Consider the following 6524-nt stretch of genomic DNA (forward strand, 5'->3'; position numbering starts at 1 on the left):
GCAATAAGGGTACTTTGGCTTTGGTTCAAGTAATAGGCTTTTCATAAAAATGTTAGAATTGAAGGACTCCACATTCTGGATTTATCATGTAACATCTCAATGTTCAGAAAGCCTGACTGAAAGAAGCCAATCCCAAACCAATCCGCTCAGCATTAGCACACCTCTTTTCTTTTATTAGAATTTTACTTTAATATAGTGAAAAAATAAAACCCAAAACTCTAATAGGTTAAAGCAAGTCAAATAACCACTCTACAGATAAAATCTTTACAAAGGTCAACTGAAGTAATCCACAGCTAAAACTGAATTGTGCAGATTTGCAATGCAGTCAGCAGTTATGTAACACAAACAGAAAGTCAATTATTTACGCACCTCCGCAAGTCCTCTGAGAAATGTGCCCCACGAAGCATTAACCTTTGGTTTTTTTATGCCATCTTGAAGACTTGCACATTTTATTTTCAGATAATTTAACATTTTTAATAGAGTGTGTTCTTTGCCATGTGGTAAAACTTTGGTACTATTCATGCAAGAATATGTATCTTAAGGACTTGATGTTTCCACAAGAGGAGCTTTGGTTCTGCTTTAAAAGTTTCATATAAATTAAAATCTTTATTAAATACCAATATGAGGAAAGTGATCCGTAGTACAACATAAACAGTCCAGTTACCTCTTTTTATATTTAGAAATTACTCCTTCAAGGTATTTACACCGGAGAGTTTAGACTGTCCTGCTTAATATTCAGGTTTGAAACATTAGAACTTTGGCAAGACCATAATATTTCAAAAATATTAACAACTACCTGTAGGGGCAAGTCCATGTTACTGAGTAATGACAAATTTATTATCGTGAAGGAAAACAAGTGTAGCCAGCAATATTTTAAAATGCCCCAACCACTGCTTTTCAATATAGAAAGACTAAAACTACATAGATTTATCATACAACAAATCCAACCTCTGTCACCTGAAATTCCCCTAGTTTCATTCATTAGAAGGGGATTTAAAAAGACTTAAAGAGTACTTTACAGCAGCATCCAGTTTTTCTATGAAATACTCAGCATATTAAATATTATGTACCCCCCCCCCCCTTTTTTTTTTAGTGAGCTAGGCACTGGCTTCAGAGTTTGTGGAACTTGTGGCACTGAAAGAAAAATAATACACTCAAAACAATTCTAGAAATTGTCTTTTGGCAGAATTGTCTTTTGGTATTCAAGTTAAAAATAGAAGGGTCATTTTGTTGCTTTTTTTCCCCCTAAAATTTAAATCTTTTTTTGTTCCTCTTCTACATAAACCTCAACCACCACTCCTGAGTGGAGATGGGCAAAGACTCTGGCCCCCGTTCCTCCAGCTTCTTAACAGCTGCTTTCTTATTTCTGCAACCAGGCTTCAATAGATGTGTGCCACTGCAAACTTCCCCAAAACGGCCTTTATAGATAATCCCTCAACATATTTTCTCTCTTTTCCAGTATGTGAGATCTAAAAAGAAAATAAAAAGAAAAACCTGGCATTCTGTTAGAGCCAGAAGCCATCTCTGTATCTGAGCCATCATCTGACTAGTTACTGTAACAAGGAGGTTGAGCCGGGAGGCACTTGAAGTGGTACTGTGAGCATTGAAATTGTGGCCTTTAAATTACTTCTGCAGTTTGCTGATCTGATTGCTTTTTTTATCGTGTTTCCAGATAGAGTTTCCCCTTTCACTGGTTTCAATGTAGTCTTAAAATTATTATTATTATTATTTTACTGATTGATTTTAGAGAGAGAGGAAGGGAGAGAGAATGAGAGAAATAGAGATATGTGTTGTTCCACTTTTTTATACATTCATTGGTTGATTCCTGTATGTGCCCCAACCAGAAATCAAACCTGCAACCCTGGAGCATAGGGATGATGCTCCAACCAACTAAGCTACTTGGTCAGTGACTCAATGTAGTCTTTAAACTGGGTCCTGCCCATGCATCTGCTACATGATTCTAGGTTTGTTTGGTGTGTGTGTGTGTGTGTGTGTGTGTGTGTGTGTGTATGTGTTTAATCCTGCCAGCAATTTCGTTTATCTTTTCATAAGCAGGACACAGGCATTATAGATGTCTCATGCAACTCAAAACAGTTCTCATAGCATTTACTGACAGTGAATCAGGAACTGGAGGACTTAGCTCTGCAAATACAGCATTCCTCTATATTTTGGGAACATCTTTCGCTTGTGAAAACCAAACATCTTTGCTTCTGGACAGTAGTCTTCCAAAAGCAGCCATTCCACATGCAATAATGTTCCCAAGGTGTGACGTGCAATCCAGGCAAACCACCCACCCCTTCAATTGCTCCTTCCTTCTCAACTGCCTTGTCTAGAAAGATTGCTTCTGCAGTTCTCAAAATAAAGACATTTTAAACCAAGACTAAGAAAATTTCCTTCACACAGACCCTGCAGAAAGAAGAAATATAAACCCAGTAGGAAAGGCTAGAATGCAAGAATCAATGATGAACAAATAAGTTAGTAGACACATTAGTAAATCTAAGTAAATATTGACCAAAAATTTATTAATTTTTAGAGGATAAACATAGGGTGAAAGTAGAGTATTGCATAGCAATCAGCTGAAAATAAAAGACAGGATTCAGAGTTAAAACATTTTAAGGTACTTACGTTGAATATACAATGTTAAAAATTTTCAGCTATAACTTTTAATATTTTAAGGAAAACATCTTAAGCAAATATGCAAAAAAGAAAGTGAATAGTTATGATAAAAGACCCCCCCCCCCCAAAAAAAGCAAAATAAGTGTTACTGGTTATGCACATAAAATTGTCCTCATTTGAATATGAAAAATTGGGCACTAATTTATTTTTTTTACCAGACCATTGACCATAAAATACCACTTTTGCCACTATGGTCCCCCAACCATAAATTATTATTCATCTATGGGAAAAACTTTGAGAGCTGTTGTTCTTCATTCTTACAAAACTCTAGGAAAGATAGATATTAAAATGTTAGTTGAAATCTCATACTTGGGGTTTTCAAACCAATGAATCAATTATCAATAATTATTTGCACAAAACTCTATTTTCTGTGGGGAATACAAAATAAAAAATCACAGTCCCCATCATCTGGTAGTTTACAACCTGATTAGGGAGAAGCAAGCTATATAAACCCACCTGAGAATAAACAGTGGGGTAGAAGACAGCACATAGTAAGAGCCTTGGATTGTATAAATATTACAGTTAAGTGCAAGTGGGGTCCCTTCCAAGCAGGATGAGTTGGAAGGCTTTAACTGAATATGTGAAATTTGATCTGGGCTGTAAGAGAGGTAGAATTTCATTAGATAAAATGGGAATAAGCCTGAGCAAAAGCAACAAAATATACAAAGGTGTAGGAGCCAAAAAAGAAGACATTTTTAAGAAATGTTAATGTAAAAAAAAACAACATTGAAACCTGTGAAGAATTTTTGTGAGTTTATTTGAGCCAAACTGTCGACATATACCGGGAAGCAGTACCTCAACGAATTGAAATAGTGCTCCGGAGAATGGAGGGTTACATTTGTATTTATGCATTGCAATCAAAGAAGAGAGGTAGGTGGGTTACATGAAATTCATTGGTGATAGATTAAGGAGGTGGGATAAAGAAAAGCAGGGGAAACCCCTGGGATTGGATAAAAAGTAAAATGATGGACACATACTTAGGTGGGTGCAGGAACAATTAACATGATAATGAATGAATTTGTGGTATCTGTCCTGGTGCCCAGCACATTAGGTTGTGTGCCAAGGGATCCAGAAAAAGGGAAGTTACAAGTTACCCAGACATTTCAAGGGTATGTTATCATAGATGCAAAAAGACAGATAGGCTCAGTTAAGGTAAAGGTTGACCTTGTCAGTGAAGATACCAGCCTAGGACGTAACTGCCCACTATAACTGCTTTTAGTTTAATTCCAGACCATCCTTTGTGGTTACTTTAGGTCTCTGAGTTTGCAAGACTGCCATGCAGGCCTCCCCTGAGCTTGTCAGGTCAGCATGTGGCCTCTTTCATCCACAGAAAAAAGGCTAAGCATTGTGGGAAATATTGAGAGAAATCATTGAATGAATCATAACACAGACTGAAATCCTCAGAAGTAAGAAATAATTTAAAGTATTTTAATTTGGCACTTCAAAAATACAACTAAAAGACAAAACGGACATCATCCAGAACCACAGGAAGGCTGGCTGAGTGAAAATTCTACAACTAGAAGGAAAGAGAAAAGCACACTGAGACTCAGAGGAGGTGCAGAAGTAAAGTGCAGAGGTACGAAGGCGCACGCCGAAAGGGCTGGCAGCTGAGGACGCGGCGCACATGGGGAGGGCTGGAAACTGAGGACGCGGTTGTCTTTTTCAATCGGGAGGGAGTCTCAAGCTCCAGACTGCTCTGAAATCCAGTTCCAGGTGAGTCTCTGGGGACCCAGACTCATACGGGGAGAAACTGGACTGTCTGGCATCAGGCAGAACTCGAGGGCAGCTTTCTCTCAGAGGTGCTTGCAGTGATTACCGGAACACTGAGATGCAGGGCCTCTTAGGGTAGGACTGGGGAGCAGCCATAGCTGCTTGCTCCGCCCTGTTGATCCCCTGAGACCCCGCCCCACCCAAGCTGTGCCCAGAGGCTTTTGCATATGAAAGGCCTGGCCCTTTGCAACCTGAAAATTACCTAACAAACTGCAGCTGAATCAGAGAGACCCAAAACTTCCAAAAGAAGGTCCAAGGCCCCACAGCAGCTTGCATTGCTTCACAGCTGAGCCTCATCTGGGCACCTCCAAACCCCAAACAAAGAAGAGGAATCTCTCCATAGCTCCTGCTGGGTAGCCTCAGGCAGAGGCTAAATTAGCACCTCCTTAGAGATCCAAGTGCCAGTGTACCCAGGGGTCAGAGTGGGACCATCCAGATTACAACTCCTCAGATCCATAAGGGACACACTCAGGGGGCAGACTCAGAGATCACCAAAGCCCCACTGAAGCAAGTCTTGCCCCATAAGGGTGTCTCCAGCTCAGAAGTTCTCCCACCATAGACACAGCTGATTCTCACAGCCAATTGGCCTGGAGGTCAATTCCTCCCAGTGATACCAACTACAATCAAGGCTTAACTACAACAAGACTGTGCACACAGCTCACAAAGGGGCGCACCAAGAGTGTCCACCTCAGGTAATTGGGGAGGCTGAGCCACTGGGCCCTTTAGGACACCTAACACAGAGTCACTCTATCAACACAGTGAAGCATAAAAAATGTGGAGACAAAGAAACAAGTCACAAATGACAGAAATGGAGGAAAGCAAACTGCTGGATATAGAGTTCAAAACCACACTTTTAAGGTTTTTCAAGAATTTTCTAGAAACTGCCGATAAATTTAGTGAGACCCTCAAGAAATCTAGTGAGACCCTTGAGGTTATGAAAAAGGACCAACTAGAAATTAAGCATACACTGACTGAAATAAAGGATATTATGCAGAGTTCCAACAGCAGACTAGAGGATCACAAGAATCAAGTCAAAGATTTGAAATACGAAGAAGCAAAAATCACCCAACCGGAAAAACAAGAAGAAAAAAGAATCCAAAAATGCTAAGATAGTGTAAGGAGTCTTTGGGACAACTTCAAGTGTACCAACATCCGAATTATGGGGGTGCCAGAAGAAGAGAGAGAACAAGATATTGAAAACCTATTTGAAGAAATAATGACAGAAAACTTCCCCTACCTGGTGAAAGAAATAGACTTACAAGTCCAGGAAGCGCAGAGAACCCCAAACAAAATGAATCCAAAGAGAACCACACCAAGACACATCATAATTAAAATGCCAAGAGCAAAAGACAAAGAGAGAATCTTAAAAGCAGCAAGAGAAAGAAACTCAGTTACCTACAAGGGAGTACCCATACAACTGTCAGCTGATTTCTCAACAGAAACTTTGCAGGCCAGAAGGGAGTGGCAAGAAATATTCAAAGTGATGAACAGCAAGAACCTACAACCAAGATTACTTTACCCAGCAAAGCTGTCATTCAGAATTGAAGGTCAGATAAAGAACTTCACAGATAAGAAAAAGCTAAAGTAGTTCATCACCACCAAACCAGTATTATATGAAATGCTGAAAGGTATCCTTTAAGAAGAGGAAGAAGAAGAAAGCCTGCTCTCTCTCTCTAATGGGAAAAAATCTAAATAACCTGAATCTGTAAAATCTGAAATCTGCTGATTCTCTTTGTCTCCAGATGTATAAAGGCTACAGTTCTTTGTCTGAGCCTGACCCTTTCTAATTGGACCCTTTTTTAAACTTAGGACTCCCGTGCTTTCCTCGTTGATCATTCTGCTACATAGTGTTAGTTTAAAAGTCCAAAGCCCACATGGCGCCCCCTTTTTCTCTCCCCCTTATCTTGCTGGTTGGAGTTGCTTTGATCTCCCAGCTGCTCAGCCAAAGACACTTCTGTCCTTGGTTTATGGCTGTTTTAATTGCTCAGGCCAGAAATGTTTCCATCTGCCTGGACCCCCGCTTCCTGTGGCATTTCTCTATCCTCTGTACAAGTAAGATAAGCATTTTGGCGTCTTCA

The 6524-nt window shown here is 39.8% G+C and overlaps 1 pseudogene; it reads right to left on the minus strand.

The window, feature by feature from the left end:
* Positions 1 to 1227: 1227 nt before the first annotated feature.
* LOC139005073 (SIN3-HDAC complex-associated factor-like) lies at positions 1228 to 2202 on the minus strand (annotated as a pseudogene).
* Positions 2203 to 6524: the final 4322 nt, after the last annotated feature.

The sequence above is a fragment of the Myotis yumanensis genome, unplaced genomic scaffold (assembly GCF_028538775.1).
Source record: "Myotis yumanensis isolate MYYU_CA2020_CCGP unplaced genomic scaffold, mMyoYum1.0.hap1 SCAF_3, whole genome shotgun sequence".
Taxonomy (NCBI): domain Eukaryota; kingdom Metazoa; phylum Chordata; class Mammalia; order Chiroptera; family Vespertilionidae; genus Myotis; species Myotis yumanensis.